This window comes from Cupressus sempervirens, chromosome 3, assembly GCF_028749045.1.
Source record: "Cupressus sempervirens isolate cs-2001-9-10 chromosome 3, ASM2874904v1, whole genome shotgun sequence".
Lineage (NCBI taxonomy): Eukaryota > Viridiplantae > Streptophyta > Pinopsida > Cupressales > Cupressaceae > Cupressus > Cupressus sempervirens.
Genome location: NC_143120.1, coordinates 395183294 through 395208889, shown reverse-complemented (window position 1 = coordinate 395208889; position 25596 = coordinate 395183294).

Here is a 25596-nt window from a genome sequence, read left to right as displayed (position 1 = left end):
ATTTGCATGTAGTTTTTATTTCTATCTGTGGTTTATCCTAACAAGTGGTATCAGAGCCTAGTTGTTTTTCAGTTATCCTCAGCAGGAAAGTTTCACAGTTGAGTGTGAGTCTCACGGTTGAGTGGGAGCAATGGAAGATGAGGGTAAGCTAAGGGTTGATAGGTTTAATGGGCAGAAATTTTAGTTATGGAGGAAGCAAATTGAAGACTATCTATATCAAAAGGATTTGTGGAAGCTGTTGGAAGGAAAAACCAAGAATTAGGGAACTATGTTAGAGGCTGAATGGGATCTTTTGGATAGAAAGGCACTTGAAAGCATTCGGTTATGCTTGGCACCATCAGTAGCATTTAATATTACAAAAGAAAAGATGATAGAAGATTTGATGAAAACCCTAGCAACACTGTATGAAAAACCCTCCGCTTCAAACAAGGTATTTCTCATGAAGCATTTATTTAATATAAAAATGACTGAAGGTGGATCTATTGTAGATCATTTAAATGAATTTAATACTATTACTAGTTAGTTATCTTCTGTGGGTATCAATTTTGATGAAGAAATTAGGGCTCTCTTGATTTTGTGTTCTTTTCCTAAAAGTTGGAATGGCTTGGTAATGAAGGTTAGTAATTCTGTTCCTAGATCTAGTACCCTAAAATACGATGATGTGATCGGTGTTTTTTTGAGTGAGGAAAATCGTAGGAAATCCTTAGGTGGATCTACATTAGGAAGTAATTTGAATGCACAAAGTAGGGGTAGAATGACTAAGAGAGGAAGGAACTTTGAAAATCATGGGAAATCAAGAGGAAAGTCAAAGGGGAGGAGGTCTCAATTGAGAGGACCAAATGATTGCTAATACTATGGGAAACTAGGGCACAAAAAGAAAGATTGCTAGAATCGAAAGAAAAATGAAGGAGATAAATCAGATGGAGACAAGGAGGCAAATGTGGTAAGTAACAAATCCAAAGAGGATGCTTTGCTTCTGTCTTTAGAAAGTGTAGATGATACATGGGTTTTAGATTTTGATGCTTCATTTCATGCTACACCGCATGGAGGTTATTTCATTGATTATGTCCAAGGGGATTTTGGGCTTGTTTATTTGGGGGATAATGAACCCTGTCAAATTTTTGGAAAGGGAAAAATTAAGATTAAGTTGCAGAATGGGAATCATTAGCTACTACATGAGGTAAGTAATGTTCCAAGGCTGAGTAGGAATTTAATTTCAGTAGGGCAACTTGGTGATGAGGCTTGTGTAGTTACTTTTAATGATAAAAATTGGAAGCTTTCAAAAGGTTCCCTTGTAGTAGAAAAAGGTGTGAAAGTAGGCACCTTATATCTTTGTACAGGTCATATTGTTCCTTCTACTTTGATTGTTTCAGAGAAAAATGAATGTTCAGGAACAATTGCTACAGTTGAGCAAGGAGAACAAATAGCTGTTGTAGATTCTAATACAACACTGTGGCACAAAAAACTTGGGCACATAAGTGAGAAAGGTATGAAAGTATTTCATTCAAAGAAAGTTTTACTAGGTCTAAAATGTGTTAATATGGATTTTTGTGAAAGTTTGAGTATGGAAAACAAAAGAGAGTGAGTTTTGTAAAGATTGGGAAGGAAAACAAAAAGGAGAAATTAGAGCTTGTGCATACAGATGTATGGGGACCAAATCAAGTATCTTCCCTTGGTGGCTCTCATTATTATGTTACATTTATTGATGATGCAACTAGAAAAGTATGGGTTTATTTCCTTAGATAGAAATCTGATGTATTTCAAACTTTTAAGAAATGGAAATGCTTGGTTGAAAATGAGACTGGTAAGGAATTAAAATGTCTCAGATTTGATAATGATGGTGAGTATTGCAGTCATGAATTTGAAGATTATTTCTCCTCTAATGGTATTCGTAGATAGAAAACTATTCCAAGGACTCAACAGGAAAATGGAGTGGCTAAACGCATGAACATGACTATAATGGAGCGCGCAAGGAGCATGAGGTTGCATGTTGGGTTGCCCTTACACATGTGGGCAAAGGCTATCAATACTACAGTATATTTGATTAATAAAGGTCCCTCTACTCCTTTGGGTTGTGGTATTCCAAAGGAGGCATGGACTGGTAAGAAGGTGATTTATTCTTTTCTCAAGACCTTCGGTGTTGAAGCTTTTGCTCATATAGATTCTGAAAATAGAACCAAGCTAGAAGCAAAATCAAAGAAATGTGTCTTTTTTGGATATGAAATTAATGAATTTGGTTATGGGCTTTTGGATTTCGAAAATCATAAAATTGTTAGAAGTCAGGATGTCATATTCAATGAGAAAGTGTTGTACAAAGATCTATTGCAGCAACATGAGAAGAAAGAAGATGATTATGTAGTGTTGGATGATACTCCAAAAGCTATTGTGCTAGCCATTCCTCATGATGTGAAATAACTGCAACAACAAATACTACACACACCAGTGAATGTTAGATGGTCAACGAGGCAAATTAGACCTCCACAAAGATTTTCTCCCTCTTTGTATTCTATTTTACTTACTGATGCTGGTGAACCTAAAAGTTATGATAAAGCTATGCAGGTGGATACTAAGATTTAGTGGGCGTCTGCAATGAAAGATGAAATGGACTCTTTGCTATAGAATAATACATGGGATTTGTGTAAGTTGCTTGTAGATAAAAAGGCTTTACAGAATAAGTGGGTTTATAGGTTGAAAGAAGAGGAAGGAGGTAAGAATAGATTTAAGGCCAGGTTAGTTGTAAAAGGATTTGCACAGAAAAAGGGAATTGACTTTGATGAGATATTTTCTCTTGTTGTTAAAATGACTTCTATCCGTATTGTTTTAAGTCTTGTGGCTACTAAAGATTTGTATTTAGAGTAGCTAGATGTTAAAACAACCTTCCTTCATGGTGATTTGGATGAAGAAATCTATATGTCTTAGCCATAGGGATTTGAGGTCAAAGGTAAGGAGAACTTAGTGTGCAAATTGAAGAAAAGTTTATATGGCTTGAAGCAAGCACCTCAGCAATGGTATCTAAAATTTGACAGGTTTATGCATGAGCATGGCTATAATAGGTGTCATTCAGATTATTGTGTTTATTTTAAGAGGTTGGATGATGATAGCTACATGTAGTGGTATTGCTATAGGATTATTCTCCAAGTGGGAGATTGTTGTTTAGTGTGGAGTTTGATCAGTCCCCAAGTGGGAGATTGTTAGATTATGGTGACTGATTAGGAAAGTACTGTACATACTTCACAATTAGTGGGGTTCGGGGCATCACCCCAAAATTTATTTTTTTGGTTCTACTCACCATTCGTAGAAATTATTTTAGTACTATTTTCCATTCATAGATTCGCCACTAAAGTTATGGCTAATTATGGCCAACATGTTATAACCTTAAAGCGGTTTAATACTTGTATAAAAGGGTTTAGGGTTGGGTATTTTCATTAAGTTGTGATGCGAAATTGGTTCTTGTGGCAGTATTGAGCTGTAAGGGATTACAAATTGTAATCAGGTTGTAATCACTAGATTGTAATAAGATCGGACTTGCTATTTGGTGGACGTAGCCCAGAGATTGGGTTAACCATGTTAAATCTTGGTGCCTTGTGTTCATTTCTGTGTGATCTATTATTTTCTATTATTGGTTATATTTGCATTTAGTTTTTATTTCTGTCTATGGTTTATCCTAACAAACATGACATGATGGAGTGTGTACATTGTCAAGTCTACAAATTAGTGTCTCTTCAACATGAGAGGATGATATGACTCCAACATTGGAAGATAGTGTAGCTTCACAATTCAATTGTCTTCTTGAGCATAATAGTCTCATTCATTCTCTTTGTCTTTCCAATTCTTCCTCTTTGTTTCTTTGTATCAATGGTTCTTGATCCTCTTCGAAAGTCAATTCTTCATTATTACTTTGCAATTTTCTTTGTTGACATAGTAGTTTCATTTTATCTCTTTTAATTTCCAAATCTCTCTCCTTATCTTCATTTGTTTGTGTTTTTGGTTTCTTCCTTGGCATGATGATGATTTCTACATGTCAAATTATTCAAACATCTGAATTACTTACAATTTGTAAATTAAAAATCATTCAAAAACATATAAAAATTACAATTATTTCAATAAATACACAATATATATCAAACAACTTGCCAAATTTCTAACCATTTCCAAATAATAATTCATTCAAACATACAAATTTCAATGAATTCACTATATATTAAAAATCATGTCAAATTATAATCAAATTTGTCTTTATATATCAACAAACAATATTTAAAAAGGACTACACTAACCTTTTCTATAGAAAGAATATTCAAAAAGCTGATCTAATGATTGAATTTGGTGTTTGCTAGCTTCAAAAAGTCTTCAAATAGTGTTTGCTAACTTCCAATAGCTTGAAACCCATGTTTTCTATCAAAACAATAGAATGCACAATAGACAAAAAGTAGAATATGGATCAAAAGGGACCCAAACTTTCTTTTTGACCATTTTTAGATGATTTCACATAGTGCATATGCACTATAGCATGTAGGCACTATAAAGCGCATATGCACTACAGTGCATACACACTATGTCAAAACACATCTCTCCCTATCCCACCATCCCCCGTCCCCTACTCTCTCTCCCTACTCTCTCTCTCCTCTCCCATCCCCTACTCTCTCTCTCTCTCTCTCTCTCTCTCTCTCTCTCTCTCTCTCTCTCTCTCTCTCCATCCCCTACCCTCTCACTCTCTATCCTCTTCCATCCCCTACTCTCTCTCTCACTCTCTCTCTCTCTCTCTCTCTCTCTCTCTCTCTCTCTCTCTCTCTCTCTCCCATCCCCTACTCTCTCACTCTCTATCCTCTTCCATCCTCTACTCTCTCTCACTCTCTCATCCCCTACTCTCTCTCTCTCTCCTCTTCCATCCCCTACTCTCTCTCACTCTCCCTCTCCCACTGCCTACTCTCTCTCACCCTCTCTCCTCTTCCATCCCCTACTCTCTCTATCTCACACACTCCCATCCCCTCCTCTCTCTCAATCTACTCTCTCTCTCTCTCTCTACTCTCTCTCCCCTCTCCCATTCTCTACTCTCTCTCCTCTCCCATCCCCTACTCTCTCTCTTGCTCTCCCTCTCCCACCACCTACTCTCTCTCCCATCCCCTACTCTCTCTCACCCTCTCTCCCCTCCCATCCCCTACTCTCTCTCACTCACACACTTCCATCCCCCCTCTCTCTCCCTCTCCCACTACCTACTCTCTCTCTCCCATCCCCTACTCTCTCTTGCTCTCACTCTCCTACTCCCTCTCCCACTACCTACTCTCTCTAGCATCCCCTACTCTCTCACTCTCTCTCAAGTCTCTCATCCCCTACTCTCTCTCATTCACTCTCCTCTCCCATCCACTACTCTTTATATCTCTCACACAAACTCCCATCCTCCCTCTCTCTCTTCCTCTCTACTCTCTCTCTCCCATCCCCTACTCTCACTCTCTCTCTCCCATCCCATTCTCTCTTTGTACCACCCCCTACTTTCTCACTCTCTTAGACTCTCTCCCATCCCTGCTCTCTCTCTTACACACACTCCCATCCCCCCCCCCCTCTCTCTCCCTCTTCCACTCCCTCTCCCACCACCTACTCTCTCTCCCATTTGATACTCTCTAGATCTCTCACACACACTCCCATTCCCCCTCTCTCCCTCTCCCACCCCCTCTCCCACCACCAACTATCTCTCTCACTCTCTCTCTCCCTCTCTACTCTCTCTCCCATCTGCTACTCTCACTCTCACTCTCCCATACCCTACTCTCTCACACACCCTCTCCCATCCCCTAATCTCACACACACTCTCTCTCCCATCCCATACTCTCTCTCTCTCTGTCACCCCCTACTCTCTCACACTCTCACACTCTCTCCCATCCCCTACTCTCTCTCTCTCTCTCTCTCTTACACACATTCCCAATCCCCCTTTCTCTCCCTCTCCCTCTCCCTCTCTCATTTCCTACTCTCTCTCCACCATCCCCTACTCTCTCTCTTCTTTCTCCCATCCCCTACTCTCTCTTTCACAAACACACACTCCCATCCCCCCTCTCTCTCCTCTCCCATCCCCTACTCTCTAGATCTCTCACACACTCTCTCATCCCCCCTCCCTCTCCCTCTCCCACTACCTCTCCCATCACCTACTATTTCTCTCTCTCCCTCTCTACTCTAGTCTCTCTCCCATCCCCTACTCTCACTCTCTCTTCCATACCCTACTCTCTCACACTCTCTCCCATCTCCTACTCTCTCTCTCTCTCTCTCTCCCATCCCATACTCTCTCTCTACCACCCCTTACTTTCTCACACTCTCGCACTCTCCCATCCCCTACTCTCTCTCTTACACACATTTCCATTCCCCCCTGCCCTCTCTCTCCCTCTCCCACTGCCTCTCCCACCACCTACTCTCTCTCCCCCATCCCCTATTCTCTCTCTCCCCTCTCCCATCACCTACTCTCTATCTTTCACACCCACACACTCCTATCACCCCTCTCTCTCCTCTCCCATCCACTACTCTTTAGATCTCTCACATACACTCCCATCTCCCCTCTCTCCCTCTCTCCCACTCCTTCTCCCATTGCCTACTATCTCTCTCTCACTCTCTCCCCCATCCCATACTCTCTCTACCACCCCTACTCTCTCTCACACTCTCCCATCCCCTACTCTCTCTCTTATAGACACTCCCATCCCCTTCTCTCTCCCTCTCCCTCTACCACTCTCTCTCCCACCACCTACTCTCTCTCTCCCATCCCCTACTCTATCTCTCACTTGTTCTTCCTCTCCCACCACCTACTCTCTTTCTCACTCTTTCTCTCACTCTCTCCCTCTCTACTCTCTCTTTTCCACCCCCTACTCTCTCTCACATTTTTACACTCTCTCCCATCCCCTACTCTCTCTCTCTCTCACACACACACACACACACACATTTTCCATCCCCTCTCTCTCTCCCTCTCCCACTCCCTCACCTATCAACTATTCTCTCTGTCCCATACCCTACTCTCTCCCCCCCCTCTCCCATTTCCTACTCTCTCTCTCACTCTCCCTCTCCCACTCTATCTCCCACTGCCTACTCTCTATCTCTTCCCCATCCCCTAATTTTAATCTCTCTCTCCCATCTTGTACTCTCTCTCTACCACCCTTACTCTCTCTCTCTCTCTGTCTCTCACTTCCTCTCTCTCCCATCCCCTAATCTCTCTTATACACATTCCCATTCCCCCCTCTCTCTCCCCCACTCCCTCTCCCACCACCTACTCTCTCTCCCATCCCCTAATCTCTCTCTTTCACACACCCACACACTCTAACTCCCCCTCTTTCTCCCCTCTCCCATCCCCTAGTCTCTGGATCTCTCACACACACTACCATCCCCCCCTCTCTCCCTCTCCTACTCCATCTCCCACTGCCTACTATCTCTCTCTCACTCTCACACTCTCTCCCATGCCCTACTCTCTCTCAGACACTCCCATTCTCCTCTCTCTCTCTCCCTCTCTTGCTTCCTCTCCCATTGCCTACTCTCAATCTCTCTCTCCCATCCTATAATCTCTTTGCCACCCCTAATCACTCTCTCACACTTCCTCTCTCTCCCATCCATTACTCTCAGTCAATTTCTCCCATCCCATACTCTCTTTTTCACTGCTACTCTCTCTCACACTTTCTCTCTCTCTCTCTCTCATCCTATACTCTCTTTTCCACCCGTACTCTCTCTCAATTCTTCTCTCTCTCTCTCTCTCTCTCTCTCTCTCTCTCTCTCACACACACACACACACACACACACACACACACACTTTGCCTCTCTTCTTCCCTCTCTATGCACTATTTAGGTCTCAATAGTGCATGCTTACTATATTGCATGTGCATGCTATTGAGACCTAAATTTAAAAAGCTTTAAATAGTGTGTGTGCACTATAGGGCATACATGCTATTCAAACCTTTGCATTCTACCAAGGCTTGGTTTAGCCTAGAAGATCCAACCCAAAGTTTTCAAGTTTATAAATTGGTTTCAGACATGTTTTGCTGCAAACACATAAAAAATGATTAATTTTTCTTGTGTGATCTCCTTCAATATTTCTTGTGGTTGAGCATTGATAAGATCAAGTTACATGACATTGTAGGTCTCTGTGTTAGCTATATAACCATATAATTTATTTTTTATTTGAACTATTTCAAGCCTTTCATCTATAATTTCTTTTCAATGTATGTCCATTTTTTGTCAAAAACCAACATGTACTAATTGGACTATAGATTTTAGCTCGTTCATTAAATTTTGCAACAACTTAGTTTTTTGAAACTAGACTCCATTCTACACACTTTGAAAAAAAAGAAGTTTTGATTTTAGATTAGTTTTCAATCATTTCTATGGGGAGCACACAGATATTTCACATTTTTGGGATGTGTCTAGTTAAAAATTCATAAAAGATAAAATACACATTATAAAATTACCTGAAAAATTTGGGATAAATTACATAGTGTTAAGTAACTTTTGACTAAAGCGATTAAAGAATTTACAAAAAAATGTTAAAATTTTAGGGGGGCCACACTTTGTACTATTTTATGTTTTTTTGGAATAAATAGTACCACTTTCTATGGCCCCCATTTTTGAGGACCTAAAACTAAACCATTTTGAAAAAAAAAATAGTATTTTAGAAACTAGATTCAAAGGACTACTAATTTTTTTGTGTCATATTTTAAAATTTTGGGCATAACTATATTAAAATTATTGTTGATGTTCATAAATTTCTGATTTCAGAAAACAGGTGTCCACTTATACCCCCTTTTGGCACCACAACTTGGTGCACTTACCTGACATAAGAAAGTGGAACATCAATTGGATAAATTGGTGATACTTCATCCTCTAGATTGGGTAACTCCACAATCACAAAATAAACCATACATGTGTGTATGGGAACTACATTTGAATGTTAGATCATTTATTAGTTCCTTATAATCATGGAATGATATCTGAATTAGCATAAGTAAATATGAAATATGATAACTCTCATAATTATGAAGATTGTTATGGTTGGTAAGGTCAATCAAATAAGCTAGGTAGTTGGTGGTAGTGTATTGTGATCTGAGAAAGATTTTCAAGGTTCAAATAGTAGCATTATTTTTACCCTACCTAACACCTAAATAAATTTTTCCTATTAATAGGGCATTTGACTCTTCTTTATCACCTTGCATACAAGAGTATTTTTGAGCTATTTTGAGTGATTTGTGTGAGAAATTTAATTATAAGCTAAAACTAGTGAATTTGATAGAGATTTGAGAAAGAAGAGTTATTTTCTGTAAGGATTTGAACATTCTAAAGAAGTTTAAGTGCTACTTGATGAACCCCTAACTATTAAATTAAAAAATGACATCTATCTCTACACCAACAAAGGCATCCGATGTTGTGAAACTTAATCTGGTGAAGAATAATGACTGTAAAAAATTGAACTATAATTATATCCTAAACCTATGACTAAAATTGATGACATGGGAGAATTTTTATAATTTCCTCAAAGGGTTCTATTGGTTCATGAAATTAGGTCATATGTTCACTACAAAATTGGAGAAATTTATGAATTTGAGCTACAATAATCTTACAAGGCACTATGTGCATATATTCAATTAAACAATGAGAATAAGTATGTAGAGGCTAGGGTTTTGACACATGATTTATACTTCTCAAAGGTATTTAAGGATCAATGAAATTTAATTGTTTTGATCTGAGTGCGTTAGAACTTGATGTGGTTAGAAGGCCTTAAAAATATTACAAAAATGTAATGGAAATGGTTATTGGTTACCATGTTGTCAAGAAAGATAAAGCAATTAGAGTTACATTGAGGGTAGAAATTGAGAAGAACATCAGTGCATCATGGGAAGGTAGAGGACTTTGAGTATCAATAATCAGTTATCTTATATTGACAAATAAATATTTTAATCAAGTAGACATAACAGTGCTCCATGTGGTGCTATAGAATTATCTTACAAAATCATGAAGAAATGTTTGATGATTGATATTGTTGAGCTTCTACTAAAACAATTTGAAGATACCAAGAAGATAATCCAAGTTACAAAGAACAATAAACTAAAATATGGATCATAGTTGGTATGTATCTTCTTTTACTTACATAATTTATTCCCTACTATAGGAAAAGTTAGATGGGATTCTAGGAGGTATGTTATTTATCAAATTTTTGATTACATCAAATCGAATGATGAAGATAAGATAAGTATTGAAGAAGTTTATATTGACACTATGTATATGAATAGTATTGGTGTAGGGGCACTTGCAATAGATGATGATTCTTGATAAATTAAAATATATCTTCAAGGATAGGCTAGAAATAGTATCTAGACATTTGGACCTATTTGTAAGGCCTAGTTCCAAAATTGGCATAATTATAAGTCCTTATGGTCAAAGGTGTCCAAATGACTTAAAATATTAGGATATTTCATGTTTTCATGTTTTTAGAATATTTTGATCCTAGTTGGGTTATTTAGATAAGGTTTAATCATGTTTTGATCATAAATTGCAAAAGTTGCATAAAATGTAAAAATTGCTAAAAAGTTGTCAAACAACTTTTAGTAAATAGTTGCATAATTTGTAGTTTGATTCCCCAATGGCCAAAAATGGTTTGAAAGTATGTTGTGACCATTTTTTATTCCTAAATAAGTCCTTTCAAGTGAGTGGTAGGATAATATGATGTACTATTGCATTCACATCAATAAAATAATTGAAGTTTCCTTTCATTCCCATGTTATAGCAAGGTGTACAGACACACTAGGAGGATCAATCTATATTTTCAGATAATTTGATGAAATATATTTCATATCCACTTGGTTTGAGGTCCTAATCAATCCCCTAATTCAAGTGTTGTTGTCTTTGTGTAAGTGGTTCTAAAAAGTTGTCATACCTAAGGTTTTCGTCAAAATTTGATATAACTTGGGATTTCACCATGGGAATCTAATGGCCTCTGGTGAAATCCAAGAATTAACCATGTACATTAAGATTAATTTTCTCTCAACTTTTTATGTGCAGGTGGCAAAGATAAAGTTGATGCCCTAGACATGCAAGACCTATGTGCATGCTTATAGCATTGATAAACATCTCCCATAGCTTGCTCCAGAAGAGTCACCAAACCTTGTGATCAGTTTTACAACTTTTTTATGCATGCCCCTTCATGATCCAATTGTTACACTAAAGTTTGAGCATTTGGAAAGTATACCTTGTTTGTGTTTGGAGACCTAATAGGGCTAATTTCCTAGAGAAAAAACTAAGTATAACCTTCTTTGTATATACTTTCCAGTCCTAGTCCTTTTTCATATTTAGTAAACCCAAAAGTATTTTACTATGCAATTTTTTCATAGAGTTGTGTGGACATTTTTGAAGTTAAGTGTCATTTTCATGAAAAGGGTTACAAGCCTAAAGAGTGGATTTGTGAAGCAACTAGTACCTAGATGTTGCATAGTTTGGTTTTAACCATCAATCCACCTTACGTTGGACCTAAATAGACCAAAAGTTCATCCTTGAGTCTCTTATAGTCCTATTGTGTATTTTTGGGGTCTTTTGTCAAAAATTGTCATTGTGTTCCTATGAGCAACTTGTGATGAGTTGTTTTGCATGTAGGGGTCATCCTTGTTATTAGGATTTCCTTGTATTGGGATAGGTTTTGATAACCTTAACCTCTTATTGAACACTTTTTATTGGTGTTCAAACACTTTGGAAAGATTAAAGACACTTGTATTTGACATTCCTTCAATGAAGAAGATCTTAAGGGCTAGTTATTCTCTCAAGGCTTACTATACTAGGCTCCATTACATGAAGTGGTATTAGAGCCATGTCTCTTAATAAAGAAGAAGAAATATTTTCAAAGGTAACAAATTCAAAACTTGCAAAGATCATGAAAGAACAAAAGGAAACTCTCAAGTCCATGAAAAAGGGGACCATGGAAGGAAAGTTGGAGCTACCAACTTTTAATGGCAAGATGAATGTTGATGTCACCTTAGATAAGATTGGAATGAAACCTTGACAAGTTTCTTTGAATGTGAAGACATTCCATATAAATAAATAGTAAAAATGGAAAAGTCCAAGTTGAAGGGAGCATTCCTAACTTGGTGGAACTTCATCCAAACTAAAAGGGTGAAGAAAGGAAGTAGCATGACCTCTTCTTCAAATAGAATGGTAACGCTAGTCAAAGAAACATGTTTTCCTGAAGACTATGGGTTATGAATCCATAGAAGGAAGAAGAGCCTAAAAGAAAAGGACTTAGATGTGAGTTCTTATATAGAGGAGATCCTAAAGTTGTGTATGAAAACAAGAATAGTGGAGGATGAGGAAGAAAAAATTGCTAGGTACATGAATGGCCTCAAGGTACCCATCCAAGAGGAACTAAGTTTGTACACCCATACTTCTATTTTCTATCACTTAGCAATCAAAGTAGAAGAAAAATGGAAGTGGAGGGTGAGTGCACCAAGATGGTGTACAAAAAGGGGGGTTATAAGTGGACACCTTTTTTTCCTAAAATCAGATAAACTTGGACTTGGACAAGACATTTCGGGGTTATCCACTAAAAATGACAAGATGTGTAAAATATATAAATTTTAGTACTTTGAATCTAATTTCTAAAATACTAGATGTTTTACAAAATGGATAAGATTAGGTGGGTAAAACCCTATGCACATGAAATATAGTTCCTAGTTTCTTTAGAGCACATAACATAGATGTCTTCGTGTGTAGCACAAAAGACCAATTTATATTTAGTATATTGCATATTGCTTTGATAGGATGATAGTTAAGAGTCATATCTAAAAATTGTGTATTTTTGGTAATTTTATGATGAGTATTTTTTTTTAATTATGAATTATTGAACTGACTACATCCTAAAATTTTGGTACTTGTTCATGTGTTGAGCATAACTTGCATCAACATAACTAAAAATGATTTTTTTTTTAAAAGTATATAGAATCAACTATACAATAGTAATAAATAATTTATTTTAAATTTGGTTAAGTGTATAAAAATTTATTAAAAAAATGGTAGACATATGTTTGTGAGGAATGCCAAGGCATTGGTAAGAGTAATTAAAGTTTACAGTGTTAATGTTGTTGGAATTCTTTTAGAATAACTGAGAGGGGGGGTGAATTAGTTATTCAAGGTCTAGATGTACAAATAAAAAATTTTGTATCTTAGTGAATCCATAAAACATTCATATTCATGCATGCATCTAAATGAATATGTGAATACTTAAAATTTGTAGGTTATATCTAATCAAATCGTAGAAATGTAAAACATGAAACACAGCACATTCATCAGCACATTTGATACAATGATTTGAGGTAAAAACCCAATTTGAAAAAAATCACCAATAACATGCTACTCCTTTTCACTCTTCTGAAGTGATGCCCTATGAAAGGCCAAACCTATTAAAGGTTACAATACAAACTATTAAATCTAACCCAATTAAGGGATTTCAATCACCCTACTAAAAGTGAGCCTTGTTAAAGGACTTTATTCCATTCACTTGGAATGCCACCCTAGTAAAAGATTTTCCAATGACTGTTAGGTCAACCTTATCCAAAGGATTTACCCTAGATTGATACAATTGTTAGAGAGTAACAGTAGAGCTTTGATCTGATACAACTTACAATTTGACTTGTAGATTACAGATCTATGTTTAGTCCTCAACTCTACTTGGCTTTCATACTTTGCAACTCTAATAGCTTGTTAACCCTTAAAGCATTCATTACCTTAAGCCTTCATGCTTGGTATGCCATTATAGACACTTCTCTTGGGTAAATTGATGAAGCAAAACCCTTAATTTCTTCGCTTCCTTATGTTCTCCCACATGACACCAACTTCTCTAACTCTTTTGCTTCATGACCAAACATTCCTCTATAAAGGAAACTATAATATTTTTCATGCTCATTATCCATCATCTAAATTAGATTTTTGGATAGATTAGGTAGGATACAATGTATCTATCCCATATCTTGTCTTTTCTAGAAGCTTCTCTTAGAATCCATTTGAATTCACCTAAAAATGGTTTACATCAAATTTTATGCCACTAGCTCATCAATCTTATCCTCCTTCTAGTTCACAAGTTTCAAGAAAATAGACTTGTCAGCTTATATTTGCAAAATCTTCGATCTTTGTCATAATGTAGTAGCTTGGAATTATTAATCTTTTGATGCTCAACACATACTACATCACTCAGCATGAACTATAAAATCACTCGACATCAACTAGATTTTACTGGTGCTTGGAATCAACTAAAATTTACTTAGCATCAACTATCTTGCTCGACATCCACTAGAATTTTCTTTCACTCAGCTCCAACTAATTTTCTACTTGGCTTGCAGTAACTTTTCTGAAGACTTATTATCCACTTAGTCAAGCTTGGCAAGAAAGCTTTATTAAACTTATTCTTCTAAACTTTCTAAGTGTAGCCAGCCACTTTGTAACCTTAAGTACATCATCAATACATCATTTCATCACTATCTTAAATAATGCTTGTACTTCATTACATAAGCATAACTCAACCTTTCCTCTAGGTGCTTTTGTTACATGTTGTTGATCAAATCCTCCTCATCAATCAACTAAGTGATAGTACTTTAATCATATAAGCAATTGTCTTACCAACAAATAGAAGGTTTGACATTAGTGATAAAAAAATAATTGAAACATAGTCTTCTTCAATAATCTCCTTCTTAACAATACTCTTTTCAAATGATCTTTTCAATCATATATCAATAATCTCCCTCTTTGGCATTGATGGCAAACCAAACTAATCAACCAAGTCAATCAAATGATGAACATCTTGTTCAACCAAACTAACTAGGTTAAAATAGTAAGACAATAGCAAAAATAAATATTGTATTCCTTCTATCAACAATGTCCATCTTTTGATTTGGTTACAAAAACTCTTTCTTATTACTTTCTCTGATGATTATCAATTCTCCCTCTTTTTCTTGATCCCTTCTTTGATATTATTTCTCCCTCTTTGGTTAATTTCTCCCTCTCTAATCAATATATAAATTTAGGACTTTCTCCCTCTTATACCTTGATCTTCTGATGATGTACTTTCTCCACTTTGCATTTGATCAGTAAAGCTCTTCTACTAATGATGATTAATTTAATGTACTTTCTTCCTCTTTGACAACAATGCCAAATACATATACTCCCTCTTTGAAAATAATGCCAAAGACATATACCAAACACTTGGCATCTTTAATACTTGTAGATATAGATTTTTGTAGGTTCTTCAATTTCTCCCTCTATCACCTTGCTTGTGACTAATTTGTAGTTCTAGTTCTGTGATTACTTTAAGTAGTTCCTAAAGTAAGATACACTACATCAATTTTTAATTTATGAACATTAGCTTGTTTGATGTAGGGCACTCCCTCTATTTCTTACATAGCCTTTGATAGGGGTATCACCCCTAGTTTACCTCTTAGATACTCATGAGCATCCTTAGGTAATGGTTTTTTGAAGATATCAACAATTTACTCCTTTGAGTTAACATATTCCATCTTCACCTCTTTGTCTTAAACTAGCTCTCTTACATAGTGATAATTGATTGCAATGTGCTTTGTCTTTGTTTGCATCATTGGATTCTTTGATATATTGATAAAACTAGTATTATCACAATAAAGTGTCATTAGTTCTATGATTTCTTCCTTCATTCCTTTGAGTAGCTATTTGATCCATACAATGTTTGTGTAGTTTATAGCAGTAACAACATATTTTGATTTAGTAGTAGATTAGGAAGTACAACTTTATTTCTTCCTAGTCCATGTAACTAGTATTTTGCCTAAAAAGAATGCTCCTCCATTGGTGCTCTTTCTATCATCAATGTTTCCAGCCCAATCAACATTAGTGTAGGCTCTTAGTTCAAACTTTTCATTCTTCTTGTAATATAAACCAAACTCTTTTGTTCCTTTTAGATATCTCATTATTCTCTTCATAGTCGTCAAGTGATTCTCTCTAGGATTAGTAGAGAATCTTACAACTGTCCCCATAGCTAATGAAATATTAGGTGTACTATGTAATACATATTGCAATTTGTCAATCATAGACCTATATAGTGGCTGATTTAGCTCAGCTTGAATCATCATTCTTTGACAACTTGTGTCCTATCACCATAGGTGTTCTTACTAGTTTGGAATCCTCTAGTCCAAATGTCTTCAATATCTCTTTGACATACTTTGACTGAGCGATGTATATACCACACTTCATATGATATACTTGCAATCCCACAAAGAATTTGATCTCTCCAAACATAGAAATTTCAAATTCTTGCTTCATCTAATTAGCAAAGTCCTTAAACAAAGCATCTTGTCCTCCAAATCTGATATCATCAACAATTTTTTAGATAACAAAATACTTTTGTCTTTTTCTACCTTTATGCATAGATTGCTATTATCACCAGTCCTTTCAAATCCAATCTTCACAATATAAGTATGAAGTATCTCATAACATGCTCTTGGTGCTTATTTCAATCCATATAGGGCTTTGTGTAGTCTACATACCATGTTCTTATTGTTATCATCAAAAAATCCTTCTGGTTGTTCTATGTAGACTTCATCTTCTAGTATGCCATTTAGAAATGTACATTTAACATTCATCTAATAAACTTTGAAACCTTTGTATGTAGCATAAGCAAGTAGAGTCCTTACTCCTTCCATTCTTGTAACAGGGGAAAATGCCTCACCATAGTCAATTCCTTCTTCTTGTGCATATCCTTTGCAAACTAATCTGTCTTTTTTTCTTGTCACTTCACCATTCTCATCTAGTTTGTTTCTGAATACCCACTTGGTGCCAATCACATTCTTATCTTCTGTTCTAGGAACTAGACTCCATGTTTTGTTTTTCTCTATCTATTGAATCTCTTCTTGCATGGCCTTGTTCCAGTCATCATCTTCCAAAGCATTTTTCACTATTTTGGGCTCCTTCATCCTTAAAAAACATGATTCACTTCTCAATCTTTTTCTCACCATTGGCCTAGCATCTTTTTTTCTAATGATTTGATCAGTAGAATGATGTCTTTTGACATATTTTGACAATCTTGGCTCAGTTCCTATTTCCACATTTTGTCTTTTAGCTTTAAAGTCACTATGTGCATCTCTATTAGGTATTTTAGCACATTTTTCATGTATACTAATCTCAAAATCAGAATGAGCATTTTCTTCATTCTATAACTCAACATCTGAATCCAACTCAATTCCTAAATGCAACTCAACATTCACAAGATGTGACTCGACAGTTACTAAGACTTGTTGTTGGTTTGTAACTTGATTTGTAGCATCTTCTTTAGTAGGCATTCCTTCATAGAAATATATAAATGATTTGTATTATTCTTGTTCTTTCATAGGTTCAACCTCATCTACTTCTATAAATTCATCAAAATTCACATTTGCACTTTCCACAATTTTGTTAGTGTTAGTATTTAAACACTTATAGGCTTTTCTTCTTGTGGAGTATCCAAGGAATATACCTTCTTCACTTTTTGCATCAAACTTTCCATTCCTAACATCTTTAAGAATATAATAGTTACTTCCAAATACCTTAAAGTATTTTACATTAGGTGTATATCCATACCATATTTCAAAAGGTGTTGAATGAGTACCTTTCTTGACTTGCATATGGTTCAAGGTATATATAACAGTACTTACAGCTTCTCTCTAGTATTTTAGAGCAACATTCTTCTCCATCATAAGTGTTTTGGCACAATCCATTATAGATTAGTTTCTTCTTTAAGCAATTCAATTTTGTGGATGGGTCCTAGGTGTTGATGTCTATCTTATGATTCCTCTATCATTACAGAATGTCTCAAACTCATTTGAAGTGAATTCTCTTGCTCTACCTAATCTCAAGCATTTCAAACTCTTACCTATTTCTTTTTAAACTCTTGCAAAGTACAATTTAAACATTTAAAAAGCATCAGATTTCTATTTTATAAACATGACTCTCATCATCCTAGAGTAATCACCAAAAAACAACATTACATAGTTCTCTCCTCTATAGCTTTGCACTTCAATAGGTCCACACAAGTTAGTATGAATAATCTCTAGTATTTCCTTAGAGGTATAAGCTTTACTCTTAAAGCTTGACTTTGAAATTTTGCCTAGCTAACATTTCTTACATACTATATTATTAGGTTTCTTCAACTTAGGAAAATCTCTAACTCTTTTCATGTTACTAATACTAATAAAATTATCAAAATTAACATGACATAATCTATTGTTCCAAAGCCATACATATTCAAGTTTTGCAATAAGACAACTAGCATCCTCTATATCCAGATAGAATAGATTACTTCTAGTTTGATTAAATTTTCCAATCAACTTCCCATTTGTGTCATATATCTTGGCAATTTTATTTTCAAATTCAACCTTGCATCCCAGATTATTCAATTGTGACACACTTAACAAGTTATAATTTAATCCTTCAACATAATAAGCATTATCGCATGAAATCTTGTTTGTGAGCTTGATAGATCCTCTTCCTTTTATCAAACATGGTGTATCATTACCAAATCTTACACTATTTCCATCATAACAAGTTAAGGTAATGAGCTTACTTTTGTATCCATTCATGTGATGTGAGCATCCACTATCAATGATCCATCTATCATTATTGTTTACACAAGTCACAAGTGTAGTTGCCTCATCTTCATCAGATTCATCTTTCATTGCAACATATACCACTTCATCATCATGTTCATAAGAGTCATGTTCATCAACAATGTAGAATGACTTATTGCCTTTGTTTTTGTAATCTTTTCCATCATCTTCTCTTCTATTTTTGTACTTGTTTACTTCTTTGTAGTTCTTCTTCTGTGTACATCTTGTAGCAATATGATCAACTTCATTGCAATTGAAACAAATGATGGGTAACTTACGTTTGAACTTGCCTTTACCTCTGTGAAATCTCCTTGCTAGTAGTGCTTCCAATTGTTCAATGTCTTCCTCATTTGTATTACTATCACCAGATGCATATTTTATCTTTCTTATCTTCTACTTCTTCTTTACCTCCTCAAAGTCCTTCAATAACAACTTAGCTTTTAAAGTAGATTCAAGACTCTCTAATTTTTAGTTGTCAAAGTTAGATAGTTCAAAAGTAGTGAGTCTACCTACCATACCTTCAAGAGCTAGATCATTTCTTGGAATACTCACAACTCTTGGATTGTAGAAACTCTAATATCATAGATAGGCAGTAATTATCTCAAGACTTTTCTTAATAGATTATCATCATCTATATGACTAGTAGCTCATCTTATTACACTAACAACTTCCTTTATCCTAGCAACATATTGAGCAATATTCTCACCTTCTTCCATTCTCATATCATCAAACTTACCTCTGAGGCTTTCATACTTGGCTCTTTGAACATTTTTATCTCCTCCATAAATGGTGGTCAAAGCATCCCATATCTTCTTATCATCAAATTTGGCATAGCTTGGAGTAGAGGCAGTCTCCAACATCATCTGATTGTGTTCCTTTTTCTTCTTCATATCTTCAGTAGTTAAGGCTCCTATTGGGAAGATTTTTGCATGATCTCCAAGTCCTCCAAGGTGTAGCTTCATCAAAATTTTCCATGCAAGAAATTTTTCTCTATTGCACTTGGGTACTTCTGTTTTAGACATCTTGATCTTTGTGCTTTTAGTACCTTAAAACTACTCCTCTTAAGCAGATGGCTCTGATACCAATTATTGGAATTCTTTTATAGTAATTGAGAGGGGGGGAAATCAGTTATTCAAGGTCTAGATGCAAAAATAAAACTTTTCTTATCTTAGTGAACCCATAAAACATTCATATTCATGCATGCATCTGAATGAACATGTGAATACATAAAACTTGCAGGTTACTATCTAATTAAATTGTAGAAATGTAAAGCATGAAACACAACACATTCATCAACACATTTGACAAAATGATTTAATGTGGAAACACAATTTAAGAAAAACCATCAGTAACATGCTACTCCTTTTCACTCTTCTAAAGTGATGTCCTATGAAAGGACAAACATGTTAAAGGTTACAATAAAGACTATTAAATGTGACCCAGTTAAGGGATTTCAATCACCTAGTTAAAAGCGAGCCTTGAAAGTGAGCCTTGTTAGAGGACTTTAGGCCATTTGCTTGGAATTCCACCCTATTAAAGGATTGTCTAATGACCGTTAGGTCAACCTTAATCCAATGGATTTACCCTAGACTGATACAATTGTTAGAGAGTAGTAGTAGAGCTTTGTTCTGATACAACTTACAACTTGACTTGTAGAATACAAATCTCTATTCAGTCCTCAAATTTTCTTATCTTTTATACTTTGTAGCTCTGATAGCTTGTTCATCCTTCAAGCATTCATCTCCTTAACCATTCATGCTTGGTATGCCATTGCAGACACTTCTCTTGGGTCACTTGATGAAGCAAAACCCTTAATTCCTTCTCTTCCTTAGGTTCTCACACATGATGCCTGTATATGAGAAATGTTAGTATGCTAATAGAAACCAAATTTAAATAAAGCTTCTACAAACTAAAAAAAATTCATAAACTTCAAGATAGACTAAGATGAGCTCTCAATTAAGAATATGAGCCATTAATGGACTCTCTCAATAAGAAGCTCTCTTGTTGAGTGGCTTTGTCTAAATAGATAGGATGTATGCTCAAGCTTATGCTTCAAAAAGGGCTTCAAATGGAGTTGAAATTTGGGTGTGAGTGTATGGTTTTGATGTAAAATGGCTTCTTAAAATGGCATTGTGACTTTACTTCATGGATTGTGTTGTTTTACAAAGGGGAAGGATTCAATTTATAGGCAAGAGGCTTGAGGGATTGAGGGCTAAGATGCAAAGATGGGAAAAAGCTCATGGAGGGCTCAAATTGCATGAGAGGAGAGCACATGGATTGTGATTCCTTACAGCCAATCAGGGAGTGACACATGTCACAGGGTGAGAGGATGGAGGAAAGGGGAAGGATGAGTCAACAAAGGAGACTCAAGGGATAAAATCTTCATAAAGACCCTCATAATGGCTTGTAAGAGCAATAAAAGGGCTTGGAAGAGTCATTTATGGCCTAGTGGGCTTCATAAAGTTTTATGGTTGGGATATTTTGAGGGAGATGAGAGGAATTTTGACATGGGCTTGATTAGGAAGGTTTTAAGCTTGCTTAGGATTGTGCAAATGATTAGAGGATGGATTAGGATGGTTTAGGATTAGCTTAGGGATAGGCAAGTGGATGGCATTTAATGAGGGTGGGTGAAGGAGGAGATATTTGTTAACTTTGGCTTGGGTTAGTAAGTCTTACCCAAGTTTAGAGAATGTGACAAGGTTAGGAGGGGATTAGGATTAGGTTTAAAGACATCTTCTAGAAGAGTCTAGACTTTGGATGAGGATAAAGACTTTCTAGAATAGTCTAGAACTTCCTAGGATGAGGATGAAGACTTTCTAGAAGAGTCTAGAACTTCTTAGGATGAGGATAAATTAGATTTTTAGGAAATAAATAAAGTTTTATTTATTTGAAGGGTTTGGGTTGATGAGATATTTATTAAAACTTTTTTAATAAACATGAGGATTAATATTTAATCTTAATTAAATATTTTGAGTTGGGATTAGGGGTAGGAAATGATGGGATTAGCCTTTAATCAAAATTAAAGAAGGATTAGAAGATTTTGGAAGAGGTTAGTGGTCTTAAGGAAATTGGCCAAGTTTTGGGCAAAATTTTTTTTATTTTTTTTATTTTGAGTTTTTTGGTCAATTTATTAATTAAATAATTAATAAATAAGGAAATAATGTTTAAATAAGATTTAAACATTTTTGGGAGGGATTCCTTAATTAAATATTTTTAATTAAGATAAAGGGATTTAATGGCATAAAAATAAATAAATTAATTAATTAAATAATTAATTAATAAATGATGATGTTATCAGGAATTTAAAAAAAAAAAAAAATTACTTTATTTTTTAAAGGTTTTTAGGTGTCTACATTTTGCCCCTCTTTGATGTGATGCCGCAAGTGGCATGGCATCAAAGATAAAAAAAAAAAAGATGCCCAAGGCTAGAGCAGAAGAGGAGAGAATGGACTGCAAGATGCCCCCTCAAGAAGGCGGCGGGGAGAGAAAGTGAGGCTCAACGACTTCTTGAAAAGTATAATAATATGAGATGAGCAAGAAGACTCATATTGGCTTAAGAGAAGAGGTTTAGTTAGCTCAAACTCTCACTACGGGAGAATGATAAAGGGAGAATCAGAGGCACAAGAGGAAGCAAGCTTAAGATCTCAGGGATTGCAGAGGATGAAGGAGCGGAGTGCTATAAAAGGAATCCAGGATGGGGAGATGGATGAGGGGATTAAAAAGCTGATGCAATAGGATTTCAAAGAGTCAGATTGGCAGAAGATGGGTTTTGAAGATCCCTAGGACTAGGATTGTGGATCTCGAAAGATGAGGCTTGGTGGATTGATTTGGATTGGTGGATCCCTAAGACTAGGATTGTGGATCCCTAAAGCTAAAGGTGAGGAGTGATTCAAAGAGATACTGATGCATAAGCTGGGGTAGGAGAGACGGATGCTAGATATGGATGGGGGATAATGGAGATGAAGGAAAACCATTGAAGCCTTTTGAGCGGGGGGATACTTCAAAGAGAAGTATCACCATGTAGTTGAGCACTAGATTTGCTATAGGACTGTTGGTTAATTTCCAAGGTTACCAAGAACATCAAGACCTTTTCACCAACTATCCAGAGGACTGACAGACTGACTCAAAACAAACACGCAAGGATTTCCCTAGCATCACACATGAATCTCGAAAGAATCAGAGTGGAACCGACACTGGGTAACCCACAAGCAAAAAAGAAAAACAAACAAAAGACTTGATCGAGACCTTATGCCCAGATTGCCCCATTTGCAGTATACCATGATATGGAAGATCGTGGAAACTTTGAGGAGGGAACAAAAAGATTTTTTGGAAAAGATACTTCAAGACCCAAAAGGGAAGATTCCAAATCAAAAGAAAGTGAAAATCCAAAAGAGAAACATTTGCCATCGAGATGGGTAGGACGAGGTACTAACAGACCAAGATCAAACATGAGGAAAGCTATATCCTACAAGGATCTATCAGAGAGCACCTAAGCTAGTGGATCTGGATGAGTGATGCATCTAGCAAGCTGAACTAAGAAGGATAACACTTTGGTGATAGGAGATCTAGCTAAAAGATGCATTGGAATAGCTAACCAAGATGTGTGATGTGTGAAAGATGCTGATCAAGGAGGAACTGACACAAAAGTTGGATAGATACAATGGTACTAAGCTAAAGAGGATGTACAAGTTGATTGACCAAGATATGTTACAAATGTACAAGGTTGTTCATGTTTGAGTTTTGTGAGATGGAAACGTTTGTGAAGGGTGGGATGTTTGCAATAGTGGATAGGCGGATAGGTAGATGGTTTGCAAAAAGCTTAAGTGAAAATGGGATTCTTTGTGTGCATGTGATAGGATACAAGCTAGGATACAAGATTTGGCATATAATACAAGCTAGAATATGGTACAAGCTTTGGGAAAGATTTGGATATACAAGCTATGATACAAGGGATGATACAAGATTTACAAGCTGGGGTACAAGATTTACAAGCTGAGGTACAAGATTTACAAGCTGTACAGGAGGTATTTACAAGCTCCATTAGATTTTGGATATTTGGTTGGAACACCAAGGGAACAAGAAGGTGTTTTATGGGATGGTGGGTGAATGGATGAGGGATAGGATAGTGATAGATAATGGATTAGTCTTAGTACACAAGGCGTCTGAATTACCAGGTTTTCACCAAGGTACCTATCCAAGGCACTTGAATTGCCAAGTTTTCACCATTGGACACTTATTTCTCTTTACTATTTTTTTTTTTTTTGTATTTTTCAAAAGCTAGGTATACCAAGGATCTTCAAGCATAGATCTTCTTGAGATGAATGATGTTAGTAGGATCATTCAAGAGTTCTCCTTCTGGTGTAGATAGCTAATAGGCTTCAAAGCCAAAGGAGGCAGTGACAACATAAGGACCAAGCCATGTAGGTTCAAACTTGCCTTTCTTTTCTCGATCTACTTGGACTTTCATGTTTTCTTCGAGGACCATGTCACTCGGTTGAAAGTGTCGTGGGAGCACCTTCTTGTTGAAATTCCTTTTGAGATGAGTTTGGTAGACTGTGAGATGATCATAGGCTTGTTGTCGCTTCTCATCTAAGAGATCTAGCTGGGTGAGCCGAGCTACTCTATATTCTTCATCTGATATTTGCCCTTGCAAAGATATGCGCAAGGAGGGAAGTTCAACCTCTATAGGTAGTACCACTTTGGCACCATAGAATAGGGAGTATGGAGTTGTGCCTGTGGATGTACGAAAGGAAGTTCGATAGGCCCATAGGGCTGAATTTATTTGTAGGTGCCAATCACGGTCGAAATCATTGACAAATTTCTTTAGGATTTTGAGGAGGGTTTTGTTAGTTGACTCTACCTAGCCATTACCTTGTGGGAAATATGGGCTAGAAAAGTGGTGATGGATGTGGAGGGAAGTGTGTAATTCTTCCATGTTGAGATTTTCAAAGTTACCTCCGTGGTCGATGAAGATGGTGGATGGGATGCCGAAGTAGCAAACAATATGGTACAAGATGAACTTGGAGACTTGAACTCCTGTAGCTGAGACTAGGGGGACTGCTTCCACCCACTTAGTGAAATAGTATGTAGCTGTTATTATCCATTTATGTCCATCAGATGAGAGGGGTGTGATAGTTCCAACTAGATCAAGGCCCCAACAAGCAAAAGGCCAAGGTGGTGCAATAGGCTATAGATCCTGTGCTGGAGCGTGCACAAGATTTGCATGCTGCTAACATGGGAGACACTTTTTGACAAAGTCACAGGAGTCTTCTTCAATCGTAGGCCAATAGTAGCCTACTCTAAAGATTTGTCGCGCTAGGACAATACCACTCGTGTGGGCACCGCAAAGTCTAGAGTGTACTTCTTTTAACACCATCACGACCTCGTTTTGGTCTAAACATTGAGAGAGAGTATCGTGATAACCCCAACGATATAGGGTATTGGCTATGACTATAGACACCTAAAAAACCTTTAGAAAATAAAGTATTTTTATTTTCTGAAAAATTCCTGATGACATCATCATTTATTAATTAATTAATTATTTAATTAATTTATTTATTTTTATACCATTAAATCCCTTTATCTTAATTAAACATATTTAATTAAGAAATCCCTCTCAAAAATGTTTAAATCTTATTTAAACATTATTTCCTTATTTATTAATTATTTAATTAATAAATTGACCAAAAATTCTAAAATAAATAAAAAAATTATTTTTTGCCCAAAACTTGGCCAATTTCCTTAAGACCACTAACCTCTTCCAAAATATTCTAATCCTCCTTTAATTTTGATTAAAGGCTAATCCCATCATTTCCTACTCCTAATCCCAACTCAAAATATTTAATTAAGATTAAATATTAATCCTCATGTTTATTAAAAAAGTTTTAATAAATATCTCCTCAACCCAAACCCTTCAAATAAATAAAACTTTATTTATTTCCTAAAAATCTAATTTATCCTCATCCTAAGAAGTTCTAGACTCTTCTAGAAAGTCTTCATCCTC